Source organism: Salmo salar, chromosome ssa15, assembly GCF_905237065.1.
Source record: "Salmo salar chromosome ssa15, Ssal_v3.1, whole genome shotgun sequence".
In the NCBI taxonomy this organism is placed as follows: Eukaryota; Metazoa; Chordata; class Actinopteri; order Salmoniformes; family Salmonidae; genus Salmo; species Salmo salar.
Genome location: NC_059456.1, coordinates 71,450,063 through 71,466,297, shown reverse-complemented (window position 1 = coordinate 71,466,297; position 16,235 = coordinate 71,450,063).

The window sequence follows — 16,235 nt, the reverse complement described above, 5'->3', positions numbered from 1 at the left end:
CCCCAAACTCGGTCCTGGGGACCTCAAGGGGGGCACGTTATGGTTATCGCCCTAACACCACACAGCTGATTCAAATAATCAACTAATCACCCAGCTTTGATTATTTGAATCAGCTGTTAGACCCTAAAGCTTAGGCTTACACACTAATGCCAGATAGCCTAAAATAATGAAAGAAAAACCTCAATTAGACTATAGATATAAATTGCACTAGAATGATAACTTTACCTTTAAAAAAAAAATACATAAATGTTTCTCTGCATTCAACCTGCCCGCCACCCACCTGCCCTTCATCCACACAATATTTCATGGCCCTAAACCTGCCCTCCCCGCGGATATAACCGGGTGGACTGTGGGTTACGAGTCAACCCGTGCATCACTAGCCATTACATACAGCAGCTGTGTCAATGCATGTGAATGATTCTTTTTGAGCCATGGAGAGGTGCTGAGAAACATGACAGGAGTGACATCATGCCAGGCCTGGCCCCCTGCACCCCTGCACCCCTGGCCCCCTGCACACCTGGCCCCCTGCACCCCTGGGTGTGCTAGTCACCTGCTCTCATCATCATCATCTCATTCACTTTACACCTTTTTGAATGAATGGAACCACATTGGTCATGTTTTGCTCGTCACATTGAATACTTGTCTCTTGAAGTTGTGCCGTTTTTCTCGCAGTATATTGGCTGTTACGATCCCATTGTTATAATTTGGTAATTTGTAATTCCCTTTGTAGTTTTATTTGGCTTTTACATGCGCCTATGTAATTCAATTTTTTTTTTAGTTCTTGTTTCATTATTTTTTTATACGACCCTACCGCTCAGTACGTCTGATCTTTATTCGTTTCAGTCCGGAGCACTTGGCTCTCTGCAGCATTCTGCTGTTCTCACTTTGATCCAATGATCCATCTGTCATAGAGCAGGGGTTTGGTAGCTTGTGCTCAGTCCTTTTTACAAGCAGGACCTGGTGCAGCAGGGGCAGCAGCAGACACACTTCCCTTAACATCACCTCACTGGAAATGGACACATCAGCACACAGACGTCAGTCAGACAAAGGAAAAAGGGGAGGAATTATGGGAATATGAGGGGCACGGCACTAACACACTCACTCTGATAGGCGGGTGAAAAAGGCTTTATCGTCGTGGGCCTCGCCAGCACGGGCTGCTGATGTCATCATGGCCCAGTGTGTGTGTGAGGGGGCGGACTTCTTCCCGTGTGGGCACCAGGGACAAAGTGCCCTTTATGCGGTGTGCCGAGCTCCAAGGCAGACACATTGTTCAGCAGTAAAACATTCTGTAACCAAAACCACATGTTCCAGAGTGGAGGACGCAGGCAGGCAGGGAGGCAGGCAGGCAGGGAGGCAGGCAGGCAGGCAGGCAGGCAGGCAGGCAGGCAGGCAGGCAGGCAGGCAGGCAGGCAGGCAGGCAGGCAGGCAGGCAGGCAGGCAGGCAGGCAGGCAGGCAGGCAGGCAGGCAGGCAGGCAGGCAGGCAGGCAGGCAGGCAGGCACCTGCAGTATGCTCCACAGAGCAGAGGGGAGCTGTTGTCCTGTCTGGGACTGTGGGGCTCTCTGACTCCAGTGCCACATTCTTGTTAGACGTTGTGCATTTCATGTGGATCAGGAAACCAAAATGAAGACCCGATTGTCTCACCATCAATGATGTGCAGACAAAAAGCACATTTGGCTCAACACATTTGAACCACAGTTGAATATGTAGTTTAACGCTGAATGTTTTGACGTTGTAAAATATATATTATTTTGAACAGAAGCCTGGCATTTTTACCACGATGAGTTTGGATTATTAACAGAATGGAACACTTCCTAGACTGTCATATTTTCTGAGGCTTTAAGCGTCATTGCAAGTGTTTCTGGTGCTGCAGATGCGTGACTTTTGCATGAACACATAATGTTATTTCCAGTGAAACCAATTTAATGATGCATGTAAACTTTTTACATGCACACACAGCAAGGCCATGCCCCTTGGTCTGGACAAATGTTGCAAATCAAATCGTGTCGATTTACAAGTGACGCTCTCAATGCCACATTACGTCTTGACCTTGTGACCTTTTGTATTCCCTGATGCACTTCCCAGCTCAAGCCAAATCAAAACACTTCCTATAATTCACCAAAATACTATTCGACAACAGTCCATTTGACCAACAGAAAGAATTGAAGTGTTCAAGATAATTTGGCTTCAATGTACTACTTTTTAAGCAAATCGTCAATGTCAGCTGGCATATTGATTTGACCAATGCAGAGAAGATCATGCATCAGTTAGCCGTTTTTAAAGTCAAAGTTAACACAACAAAAGTGTATATAGGGCATCACCCATCACTTGTAACTGTTTTAAATGGCCTGGTTTGAGACGAGACAAAATTCCTAAATGCTTGGGATCAACGGGGCAAGGTATATTATGTAGAGGTAGTCACCTGTCCTCTGGGAACAAGCCTGCAGTTTCTGTTGAAGCACGAACCTCACTGCTTGACATCCTCTGTTCCCGCTCACTTCCCCTGTTTAGATCTGAGGTCAGAGGCAATTAGCCTAAATGCAAATGTTCTGATTTTAAATTCCTACCTCTTTTATTTTCTGTCTTCTTACTGTTCACATAAAGTATATGTAGGCAATTGATGGAGGCCTGAATATTTGACCTATTCAATAATGTTGGATGTTTGTAGATTAAACTGGAATTTATTGATCAGAATCTTAATGTAAGTTCATTTTAAATGTCCTTCATTTAGTACAGCTATTCCTCCCTTCCTCTCAAAGTTTCTCAGGGGTCATATCATCTTAGGTGTTGTAGGCTGTCTTGGCCTGAAGAGTGATCCCGATCTCCTCTCTCCCTGTCTCGTAACCTGTGCCATTACCAAGTCACCAGAATTTAGGATTAATAGCAGAGCTGCTGCTTGTGCTTAACGGCCGCTGTCTTAACAACCAGCACAATTTCTGCTTGTGCTCTTTTTCCTCGTAAAACTGACGTGCTGAGAAATCCCTAAAAGCGAATGGTTAGCTGCTGTTCCATGATGCGCTCAGTCAAATAAAGGTTTTTTACAATGATTCCCCTCACAGAGGGTTGCCTGGCTAGGTACATGCACAATACGCAGATGAACAACTTAAATCCAAGTGTTGGGTAAATTCGAAGCGGTCCCCGTTCTCAAGATGCCCGGCTGTAAAACGCCAGTGATTCTACAGGAGGTCAGCCCTAATTAAAGGGACAGCGCGACACATTAGTCATGCATGGAGTTACAGTCAAGCAGGTAACAGAATTTAGATCAGTCTGGCCCCGGGCGGCGGCTGAACCCCTGACCCCCTTTTTGCGGCCCACTTGTGTTTACCTTAGTTGAGCTGCCTGCCTGCCTGCTTTCGCTTGAGCAGGGGACTAAACAGTTTCTCATTTCCTCGTTCTCCCTCCCTCCCTCCCCCTCTCTCTCTCCACAGTGAAACAGGCTCTCTGAGCTCTATCTGTTCTCAGAGGGCACCTCCACCCCAACAGGCCTGCCTGCAAAATAACGATGACAGAAATCACTGAGCTTCCTCTTCTTTGACATGGCAGTGCACCTCCGAGGAGGAGGGAAGACAAGGATAGGTATTCCAGTGCATGTATACACAGTGTTATGGGGAGAGAGGGAGTGTCGACAGGTATTTTTGTTTGGATGTCCGATTATTTGCTTGTGGATACTGGAAAGTTACAGGATTGTTGACCCCCCCCCGCCCCCCCGCCCCCCCCGCACCAATTAACACCTGCACCAATCCCTGGGGACTACTTGCAGTAGTGCAGGTGTCTGTACTCCAGCTTTGATAACAATCTAATTCCAGCCCTAAACCAATTCTGTGACCCTTTAGGGTCTGGGAATGACAATGAAAATTCAGGTTTAATTTGAACTTGTGTTATGGAGTTCAGCAGTGTTTTGACAGAAGATGACCTTGATATGTACGGTAGATGTGTGTGCAGCAAACATTTCTTTATCTTGTGTGATCTGAACGATAGTTCTACAGGTCTGGTCCATGTTTAGAAAAATCCGATACTGGAATCAACCTCCAAATAAACACTCTTGGAAACGTTGGCTTGAGTTGTGTGATATCCTCATCACTGATATCCATCTAGGAAGTACATGCAGGTCCACTAGTCCTATACTATATGTGCATGAGCCAATTCAAAAATCCAATCAAATTGTATTCGTCACATGCGCGAATACAACAGGTGTTGTATTACCGTGAACTGCTCACTTACAAGCCCTTAACCAACAATGCAGTTCAAGAAATAGTTAAGAAAATATTTACTAAATAAACTAAATAAAAAAAAAAATATATATAATAATCAAAAAGGAGCAGGAGAATTACATAACAATAACTAGGCTATTTACAGGGGGTACCGAGTCAATGTGTGGGGGGTACAGGTTAGTCGAGGTCATTTGTAAAGTGACTATGCATAGATAATAAACAGTGACTAGCAGCAGTGTAAAAACAAAAAGGGGAGAGGGTTTGTCAATGTAAATAGTCCGGGTGGCCATTTGATTAATTGTTCAACAGTCTTATGGCTTGGGGGTCCTAGACTTGGCGCTCCAGTACCGCTTGCCATGCAGTAACAGAGAGAACAGTCTATGACTTGCGTGACTGGAGTCTTCCTCTGACACCGCCTAGTATATAGGTCCTGGATGTCAGGAAACTTGGCCCCAGTAATGTACTGGGCCGTACGTACTACACTCTGTAGAGCCTTACGGTCAGATGCCGAGCAGTTGCCATACCAGGCGGTGATGCAACCGGTCAGGATGCTCTGAATGGTGCAGCTGTATAACTTTTTGAGGATCTGGGGACCCATGACAAATCTTTTTGTGTTGTCGTGCCCTCTTCACAACTGTCTTGGTGTGTTTGGACCATAACAGTTTGTTAGTGATGTAGACGCTCTGGATAAGAGCGTCTGCTAAATGATGTACATTTAGACACCAAGGAACTTGAAACTCTCAACCCACTCCACTTCAGCCCCGTCTATGTTAATGGGGGCCTGTTCAGCCCTCCTTTTCCTATAGTCCATGATCAGCTCCTTTGTCATGCTCACATTGAGGGAGAGGTTGTTGTCCTGGCAGTCTGACCTCCCTATAGGCTGTCTCATCGCTGTCGGTGATAAGGCCTACCACTGTTGTCAGCAAACTTAATGATGGTGTTGGAGTCGTGCTTGGCCATGCAGTTGTGGGTGAACAGGGATTACAGGAGGGGACTAAGCACGCACCCCTGAGGGGCCCCAGTGTTGAGGATCAGTGTGGCAGATGTGTTGTTGCCTACCCATAACCACCTGGAGGCGGCCCGACAGGAAGTCCAGGATCCAGTTGCAGAGGGAGGTGTTTAGTCCCAGGGTCCTTAGCTTAGTGATGAGCTTTGTGCATACTATGGTGTTGAACGCTGGGCTGTAGTCAATGAATAGCATTCTCACATAGGTGTTCCTTTTGTCCAGGTGGGAAAGTGTGTCATCTGTGGATCTGATGGGGCAGTATGCGAATTGGAGTGGGTCTAGGGTTTTCGGCATGATGGTGTTGATGAGAGCCATAACCAGCCTTTCAAAGCACTTCATGGCTACTGACGTGAGTGCTATGGGGCGGTAATCATTTAGGCAGGTTACCTTCATGGGCACAGGGACTATGGTGGTCTGTTTGAAACATGTAGGTATTACAGACTCGGTCAGGGAGAGGTTGAAAATGTCAGTAAAGACACTTGCCATTTGGTCTGCGCATGCTTTGAGTACACGTCCTGGTAATCCGTCTGGCCCTGTGGCTTTGTGAATGTTGACCTGTTTTAAAGATCTTGCTCACATTGACAATGGAGAGCGTAATCACACAGTCATCCGGAACAGCTGGTGCTCTCGTGCATGCTTCAGTATTGCTTGCCTCGAAGTGAGCATAAAAGTCTGTTAAAGGTCCCCAAAGCACACAAACACTACAAACACTCAAACTGGACAGTTTTATCTCAGTCTCTTCATTCAAAGACTCAATCATGGACACTATTACTGACAGTTGTGGCTGCTTTGTGTGATGTATTGTTGTCTACAGCTTCTTTCCCTTTGTGCTATTGTTTGTGCCCAATTATGTTTGTACCATGTTTGGTGCTACCATGTTTGGCTGCTGCCATGTTGTGTTGCTACCATGTTGTCATGTTGTGTTGCTACCGTGCTCTGTTATCATTTGCTGCTGCCTTGCTATGCTGTTGTCTTAGGTCTCTTTTATATAGTGTTATGTTGTCTCTTGTCATGATGTGTGTTTTGTCCTTTATTCTTTTTTGTTTATCCCAGCCCTCGTCCCCGCAGGAGGCCTTTTGCCTTTTGATAGGCCGTCATTGTAAATAAGAATTTGTTCTTAACTGACTTGAATAGTTAAATAAAGGTTAAATAATAATAAAAAAAAGGCCATTTAGCCCGTCTGGTAGGCTCGCGTCACTGGGCAGCTCGCAGCTCCGTAATAGATTGCAAGCCCTGCCACATCCGACGAGCGTCAGAGCCGCTGTAGTAGGATTCAATCTTAGTCCGGTATTGACACTTTGCCTGTTTGATGGTTCGTCTAAGGGCATAGCGGGATTTCTTATAAACTTCCAGATTAGTGTCCTGCTCCTTGAAAGCGGCAGCTCTAGCCTTTAGCTCGGTGCGGATGTTTCCTCTCATCCATGGCTTCTGGTTTCAATATGTACATACGGTCACTGTCGGGACGACGTCGTCAATGCACTTATTGATGAAGCCGGTGACTGAGGTGGTATACTCCTCAATGCCATTGGATGAATCCCGGAAAAATATTCCAGTCTGTGCTAGCAAAACAGTCCTGTAGCATAGCATCTGTGTCATCTAAATTAGGAGGATAAAATTATGGTCAGATTTGCCAAATTGAGGGCGAGGGAGAGCTTTGTATCCATCTCTGTGTGTGGAGTGAAGCTGGTCTAGAGTTTATTTTTTACATTTTTTGTGTTTTTTTCCCCCTCTGGTTACACGTGTGACATGCTGGTAGAAATGAGGTGAAACAGTATGGGACGAGGCTAGGTCTAGGAACAGACTAGTTGAAATTCAGTCAAAGGTAGGTGTGTGTGTGTGTTATCTGTGATCTAGTCTGACAGAATACTCTCCATCCCTAATGAATGTTTGGTTATCACTGTGCATTTTGAAACGCTTTGACTAAGGCTGGGATTGTCTTTGTCTGTCAGTCTGTTTGTGTCGTTCAGATCATCTGAGAGCCCATTGTTTGGAGACCTCACAGGTTCCTACTAATCCAATCTCAGATGCCTGTCTCAGCTCAGGACCTTTAGCCATGCTCTGGGGATTGACAGGGGTTGGCTGGGGGTTGAAAAGTCACAGCCTTGTTTCATTACAAGGGGAATGCACGGCTATCACCGCTGATATATCCCGATGTCCGACCCCTGCCCGCTCCGTCTTTGGAATCCAGATATTCAAATCCCCACCAGAAGGAATCTCTATCCAAATAGAAAATGGATTTGGGTCTCTTCTCCCTCTCGTCCCAAAGCCCTTAAGCGCTTTCTCCCTCCGTGTGTTTCTCCTTCATTTTGCCAGTGACATACCTCCCAGCCGGTTCTCCGTCCAACCTAAACACGAGAGATCCTCTCCTGCTATTACTTACACCGCACTGCAGCCTCCCTCCTCAACACCAGCCCCCCTCCACACCCGCTGCCCCCAAACCCCACTTCCATATTCCGAATTGCCAATCCCAATCTAATTTATGGAATATTTTGGAGGTAACTGTATACGCTGGCGATAACATCTCCAGGCCCCCGTGACGGACAGGAACTAGGCAGCGTGCGGTTAATAACATAAACTGCTGAAAAAGGGCCCAGGCCGGTGCGCTAGCTGGCAGAGGAGCAGGCTGGAGCAGGAGGGGAGAGAGGGAGAGGGTACTGCGGAGGAGAACCAGTGTGCTGTGGTAATTGAGACCATGTGAGCCTCCCCCAGTGGAAGGATTAAAGAAGAAACGGAACTCTCTCAGCCCAGAGATGGCTTTCAATTAGATGCGCCCAGGGCAAGGGAGGTTTTTGGAGAAGGGGAAACCTGGCCAAAGATTGGAGAGAGGAGTGAGAGGTGAAAGAGGGAGGGCATGTCGCCCCCCCCCCCCGACAACCGCCGCACCAGACTGATGGCAAGTGAGTGGAAGGAAGTTGTGAGGCCAAAAACATATCCATTTAAACAACGTGCCTTTATAAAAGGCTCTGTATGCGTTTGGAGCAGGTGGAGGGGGAGGCTAGGACTAATGGATACTAGCTTGTGTCAGTGTGGCTTCACATGGCCCACTTCAACATAATCAGTGATGGCACATTCACATTTGTGCTGAGTTTCCAGGCCAGCCTTATGATGCCGTTTTCAATCTGAAAACCAAGAATAGAACGAACGTGGGTTGGAGGCAATGGAACATTTCACTAATGTTACTTAGGCATGTTACAGGCAAGCTGACCAATGTACAATCTCTACCTCTAGCGCTAGGGAGACTCCAAAAGATCAGAATGTCCTGTACATCTGTCGTATGTTCACACTTTAGGTGACTGCCGGAAGACACCTTTTACGTTGACGTTTGTACCACAATAGTTTACGTTCCTCATTAACTTCTGGAACATAATGGAACATAACCATTTACTGTAGTAGTTGTACAAGACGGGTCATTCATTCAAAAAGTAAAAGAATTGGGTATGATGATGGCCCCACCCTGCTTTAAACCAAAGCAGTTGGAACAACGTAGCCAGAGAATGCAGGCCCTGGGTAAACATTTGAATGTTGAATGTGGCTATGGGAAGTGATGCGTGGCCTTTTTTTTTTTTACACACGAAAAAAAACATGGGACACATTAAATCATGTGTTACCTAAGCGAGTCAGTCGCAGCAACAGATCATCGGTTATAGCGTCTGACATGGATGATTGATATGTATGGAACCCTCCTACGGATGGCGTAAACCCAGCTTCACAAAGAATCACTTCATTCTGCCCCGACATATCCAGCGGGGGACCTTTTGTACATGCCACTACGCGGACCCCTCCGGTGTTTAGGTTCTTGTTGGTCAGCGAAGCAAAAGCCCTAATTGTTTAGACTTCGCTGTTTTATTTTTACATTTTTTAGAAAACCTATCCATTAAAAATAGAGAAATGTCACTGTTATGCTTTCAGCGTCATTTAGCTTAAACCGTGGGGTTATTGTATGCATGTGGCTTAATTCCTGTAGTGGACCCCGAGTTTATAAACTGACACAGGTAGGCATTTTGTGTATTACCTCATTTTCTAAAGGTCATAAACTTACAAAAGCCCATTCTCTAAATATGGGTTTGGCTATTTAAAAGCCCATATTTAATGGTCATATTTGCCCTAAACCAATTTTTTTGAAATGTAGATGACATGTTATTAAAGGCACAATCTGTCAATTCAACAGCCTGACCCTGCCACTTTGTTTGGTTAGCTGAGGGATGGGGCTGGGGAAATGTAACCACTCTCAAACTTGGACAAATATGACAGTCTATGCACTACATAATAGTTAATGTATTAAGCAATGATTGTGTTGTGAAACAACCGTGAATGCACTGCCTTAATGTAAGCTGCTCTGTACAAGAACGTCTGCTAAATAACTTAAATGTATGTTTATAAGTTACGTTCTTCAAGAATCAATGGGTATCTATCATCACCTGGAAAGAGCCATTGAACAGAATATTATCATCAAATTTGATTAGTCACATGCGCCGAATACAACAGGTTTGGACCTTACAGTGAAATGCTTACTTACAAGCCCTTATCCAACAATGCAGTTTTAAGAAATATAAGTGCTAAGTAAAAAATAGATAAGTAAAAAAAGAATTAAAGAGCAGTAGTAAAATAACAGTAGTAAGGCTATATACAAGGGGTATAGTCAATGTGTGGGGGCACAGGTTAGTTGAGGTTAAATGCAGGTAGGGTTAAAGTGACTATGCATAGATAATAAACAGAGTAGCAGCTGCATAAAAAGGGGGACAATGCAAATAGTCTGGAGTCTGACAATTTTTAGGGCCTTCCTCTGACACCGCATGGTATAGAGGTCCTGGATGGCAGGAAGCTTGGCCCCAGTGATGTACTTGGCCGTACACACTACCCTCTATAGTGCCTTGCGTTCGGAGGCCGAGCAGTTGCCATACCAGGCGGTGATGCACCCAGTCAGGATGCTCTCGATGGTGCAGCTGTAGAACCTTTTGAGGATCTGAGGACCCATGCCAAATCTTTTCAGTCTCCTGAGGGTGAATAGGCTTTGTCGTGCCCTCTTCACGACTGCCTTGGTGTGTTTGGACCATGATAGTTTGTTGGTGATGTGGACACCAAGGAACTTGAAGCTCTCAACCTGCTCCACTACAGCCCCGTCGATGAGAATGGGGGCATGCTCGGCCCTCAGTTTTTTTTGTTGTTAGATCAAAGTAAAGGCATGTACGATATTACACTCTGCAACACACTGACATCTGTCATATTGACACTGTATTTGCATTTTTACGCTACAATTATCTTTACCAAATGTAATTTACTGTATGTATGTTCAAGTCACCCCCTACTCTCCCCGAGCTAAAATAAGAAGTATGGTGTTGTAAGTGCACTGGGTGAAAGGGCAGAGTCATTGCCAACCCCTATGAGGTAATTATGTCTTTGTGTTTATAGAATGTTGACTCCCTATACTTTCTCTCTCTTTCTTGCACTCCATCTCTCCCTCCCTCCCTCTTACCACTCCCCATCTCCCTCCTCCCTTTCCCCCTTCTGTTCTTCGCACCAGCCGTCTCCCTCTGGGAAGAGCTGCCTGAGATGTTGGCTTGGCCATACATCTCTGTCAAAATCTCTATGAATAAATTAACCTTTTAAAGATTAGTGCACCCTAATACCTCAGGGTTTTTGCACACAGAGCAAACACGGAGAAAGGTTTTTTTTCTCTAAGCATCACCAAGTTGGTGTGTACCATGAATTGAGAATTTAAGCACAATCCCCTTTTATTTTTTTGTTTTTTGTTGTGCATTTGTATGGTGCCTTCAGAAAGTATTCATACTCCTTGACTTGTTCCAAATGTATTACATTTTATATTTGTTTCTCAACCATCTACACACAATACACAATAATGACAAAGTGAGAACATGTTTTTAGACATTTTTCCAAATGTATTGAGAATTAAATTCTGATATCTCATTTACATAAGTATTCACACCCCTGAGTCAACTTTTGCAGAACACTTTTGGTGGCGATTACAGCTTTGAGTTGTCTTTGGTACGTCTGTATCAGCTTTGCACATCTGGATTGGGGGGATTTTGTCCCATTCTTCCTTGCAGCTCTGTTAAGTTGGATGGGGAGCGGCGGTGAACAGCAATCTTCAAGTCTTTCCTCAGATTTTCAATGGGATTCAAGTCTGGGCTTTGTCTGGGCCACTCAAGGACTTCCACATTCTTGTTCTGAAGTCACTCCAGTGTTGCTTTGGATGTATGTTTAGGGTCATTGTCCTTTTGGAACATAACTCTCCGGCCCAGTCTAAGGTCGTTTGTACTCTGAAACAGGTTCTCATCAAGCATTTGGCTCCATCCATTGTTCACTCTATCCTTACCAGTCTCCCAGTCCCTGCCTTTGAAAAGCATCCCCATAGCATGATGCTGCGACCTCCATGCTTCACATGCTTCATAGTAGGGATGGTGTTAGATGGGTGATGAGCTTTGCCTGGTTTTCTCCAGATATAGCGCTTTGCATTCAGGCCAAAGAGTAATTTTTTTGTCTCATCAGACCACAGAATCTTTTGCCCTATGCTCTGTGTTTCACATGCCTTTTTGCCAACTCCAGGCGTGCTGTCGTGTCTTTTTCTTGGGAGTGGCTGTGTCTGGCCACTCTCCCATAAAGCCCAGATTGGTGAAGTACTCTAGAGACTGTTGTCCTTCTGGCAGGTTCTCCCATCTCAGCCAAGAAACTCTGTAGTTCTGTCAGTGGTCATTGGGTTCTTGGTCACCTCCCTGACTAAGGTCCTTCTTGCCCGGTTGCTCAGTTTGGTCGGACTGCCAGATCTAGGCCGAGTCTGGGTAGTTCCATATTTTTTTCATTTCCCAATGATGGATAACACTGTGCTCTTGGAAACTTTCAACACTCAAGAAATTGTTATATACCCTTCCCCAGATATCACAATTCTCAGAGATCTACAGACTTAATGCTATAGTTTCTGCTCTGACATGCACTGTCAACTGTGGGACCTTATATAGACCGGTGTGTTTCTTTCTGTAAATGACATTTGACTTGTGATTGGTGTGAAGCCAAAACCCAACCTTGTCTTTTTTTTTGTTGGTACGCCAGGACCATTCACAGTTGAGCTTACTCAGCCAATCAGCATTGAGCTAAACTATTATTTTTTTATTTTTTTATCAAAGGAAACCGAGTGCTCGCTGGCTTCCCTTGCATTCAATGCTACGGGCGTCAATAGTGTCATACTCTTTTTGACCAAACAGCATCAGATAGATGACCTAAACATACAGAGAAAGAGGAGCGCTGTTTCGCTCGCTCGGATGCTTTCTCTGGTGAGATACATTCAGCCTCTTGCGACTTGAAGGAAAATGATAAAACACAAAGATAATTGTAGTTTTTTTTCTGGGGGGGGGGGTCTGACTTCCCTTGGCATCTATGAATACATGCCACTGGTAAATTTGCATAAAACATAAAACATGTTTTCACTTTGTCATTATGGGTGTGTGTGTAGATGGGTGAGAGAAAATACATCTATTTAATCTATTTTGAATTCAGGCTATAACACAACAAAATGTGGAGTAAGTTGAGGGGTAGGAATATTTTCTTAAGGCACTGTATATGGACATAGTTGTTTACTTTCACACTTCAGACAATTAAACATGGGATGAGGTTGCTCAATTACGGCTAAACTGAATGTTACAGTTTTGTACCTTTTTTAAAAAATAACATATTATGGTTTAATGCTTTTGCAGTGTAAATTTTTTTAAATAATAATGGAAGAAAATGGCTAATTATACTTAATATTTAACATAAACAAAGTAAAGAATGTTTCTGTAGAAATATTGCCTTTCTGTGAGGGTTCACTGTAAAGTTAAAGCATTTTTACATCTAACAGCAGTGACAACGATTAAGTGCATTGCATCATTTCAATCTGTGACCCTCAATCCCCCTCCTTTGCATAATTTGACCCTATACCACTACCTTCTTTTCCAATTTCCATTAGTTCTTGAAATAGGCCAACACCAGATTGAGATCTGGTTTAAAACTCTTGTCAGACCCACTGCACTGTTAGACCATATGTTTTTTGTATTTTTTATTAGGGGATTACAGAAATGGGGGGGACAAAAAACCTAACCATTCATTCTAGTGATGTGCAGGTTATTCATAACCTGCAGTCCTCCCGGTTATATCTATGGGGCAGACGGGTTTAGGGTCATTAAATATTGTGTGGATGAAGGGTGTGGTGTTGGCGGGTGGGTTGACTAAAGAGAAAATGATAGCTTTAAAAATGTATAATTCTAGTGCAATTTATATCTATAGTCTAATTGAGTTTTTTCTTTCATTGTTTTAGGCTATCTGGCATTAGTGCGTAAGCCTAAGCTTTAGGGTCTAACTGTACGCGTGCCAAATAGCCTACAAGCCAATCGCCAAATGCTTTTGGGAACGGGCAGAAAAAGTTAATGTCGATCCACAGAAGAAAAAACAACAATGTCGGATTTTAATTCAATAAGAGAAAAGCTGTGAAATGTAGAGTTGAAAATTAAAGAGAAGTTATGTTTGGGAAAGAGTTCATGAAGTGGTAAAATAGGATTATAGCAGTGCTGGCTATGTTATGTGTGATGGTGAGAATGCTATCCAAATTCAACAGTCACAAGACGGGGACTTCAAATAGGCCTATGGCACGTCAAGGGAACTGTAGCCTACTGTTCAGAAAGCTTAAATGGAAACTGAAATCTGGACACTGACTGTAGGTCTATAACGTCTCACATAGCCTTAATATTAACTCCTGCAGAATGAAGCATTTCTTGCAGTAAAATGATACACCAATTGTAGGCTACCTTTTTACTCGGGAACTGTAGTGGAGAAATATGATTGCTTTCTTCCAGCATCTTAAGAGAATACAAATGGCAGTTAGGTACCGTCTGTAGAGGTGCTATCTTCATCAACATCATAAAAGCTGATAGTATTTCAACCACGTGCAATACGCATCCGAGCCAAGGTGACATTTTACAGGAAACACGTTGGGTCGTTTTCACAGCTTTCTATTTCCTTATAGACATGTTGACTAACAAATAGCCTATCAAAATGTCTGAAATGATCAACAGAAACATATCTAAATGAGGCCAAAACAAATCCTCCACCCCCTGTCAATTTGTTTTCGTTGTCTCTGACAACAGTGCATTTTCTATATTAGCGGGTTAGGGTCTGGTTCGGGCCTCATTTTCACTTTATCCCATATAGTCAGGCGGTTGTGGATGTGATATTAGCAATTACGAGCGGGTGCTGGTGAACAAACAGCTGACCCGCTCCACTAATTAATTAATCGAAAAGATTATGCAACAAAAAAAAATGATTTTTTTTTTTAATGAAAAGCCATATGTAGGTGTAGGCCTACTCCCTGTTGCACTGTTTTAGGTATTGAGTTTACAATGGGCTCCACAATCTATGTGAAAAATTTGAATCAAGCTGGTCTGGGAATTACTTTTACTTACTTATGCATTCCATTTACACCATACGAAGCAGGTAATTATTGGCAGCTTGACAAAGTATCAGTGATTCTTTGGCAGAAAAAAGGCCACTTTTGCTTGTGTGTTTAAAAAAAATCAAAATAAAGGGAGGAATCAGATTTTATAGACAATTTAAACCTTTCAGTTGTACCAGTTTAAACATGTTTCCTACAATCTGTTTCAACACAGCTCTGGGAGATTGTCCAGTTTTAAGACGGAGAGTTTCTTGTTGTTCCTTTTATTAAAAAAACCTGCCTAAAGCAGGGAGCACTTGGACTCACTGAAGCCTTTTCCAATGACTGTTTTTTTTAGATAAAGAACTGCACCTGGAGCTTCTCCAAGCACCCTTAGGCACAAAGACTGAATATACTGTATGTGACTGGGTCTGCTTTTATGGCATGCTCGGTGCCGAAGATGGACTAGATATGTTTTTCGTCATTGTTTTATGAACGTGAAGAAGTCTTGCTGAACACTTTTTTTTGTTTTTTTGTGTGTGTGTGTATGTGTGTATATATATCTTTTTTTCCCCAGACAACAGTGCTCTCTTGTTGGTGATTGGACCAGGACTATCCACCTTGTTTTTTCAAACAAATCAGGATAATTATGAAGAGCAGGTTTTAGGTTGAAATTCCTCCTTGAAAAATAAACTGTTCATGACTGGGAGAATATGACATGTATTGGCTATGTCACTGGTTTTGGGTTTCACTCTTAGAGCAGGCAGAGGCGTCTCCTGGACTTCCTGACTCCTAGCTGGGGCCAACTCATGTACTGGAGGTTTTTCCCCTTACATTTTTTTTGGGGGGGGGGGTTCAGAGGAGGGGGTTGGGATTTAAACGAGAGGTTTTCACTCCCGCCAGTCCCCCTGGTCCCGATTCTCCCCTGTTCGACCTCATCGCTCAATCTTCGTTTAGCCCTGACATGTTTTAGCCAAGAACTCCCGGGCTAATTTATGTCTGTAAAGACACGTTTGGCAAAGGGGAGCTTCCAGTAAAGGCCACTGCCTGAGCCACTGACCCATCCTGCGGGGGAGAGTGGCTAATTTGATTTATTTTAGATGACTGAGGAAGCAGTGCTGTTTGCATTACTGCAGAACTCTCTACTGTGCTGTGCCATCTTGGAGAAATTGGGATTTTCAAAATGTTTTTGGGGATGTTTTTCAGAAGCTGTTGAACTTTCGAGGGCTGCAGTTTGGTCGTTTTTGACCTTTTTATAATAATGATAATCCCTGACGGCAGACCAAAATGTGGCTCCGTTGTATAGTGGAACATCCTCTTATGTCATAAAGCCTGACACTGCGGTGCACTGTGCAATTATCAGAGCTGGCCCCCAGACAAGCTCTCGGTGCCCTTATAGATTTATGTGAAGAATTCACATGCATAATGGTGAAGTCGAAGTCATTAAACTGTCAAAGTTCAGCAGCAGAGAGTTAGTCGGTCTCACACACCACAGTCCCCCTTGCTCCCTGGGTCTGCAGAAGCTTAGCTGAGATACCTTATTAACTGTGGCCGCCCCAGTGCTGGTGAGAGCAGAGGGTTGAGGCTGGGAGGGGTTAGCTGGC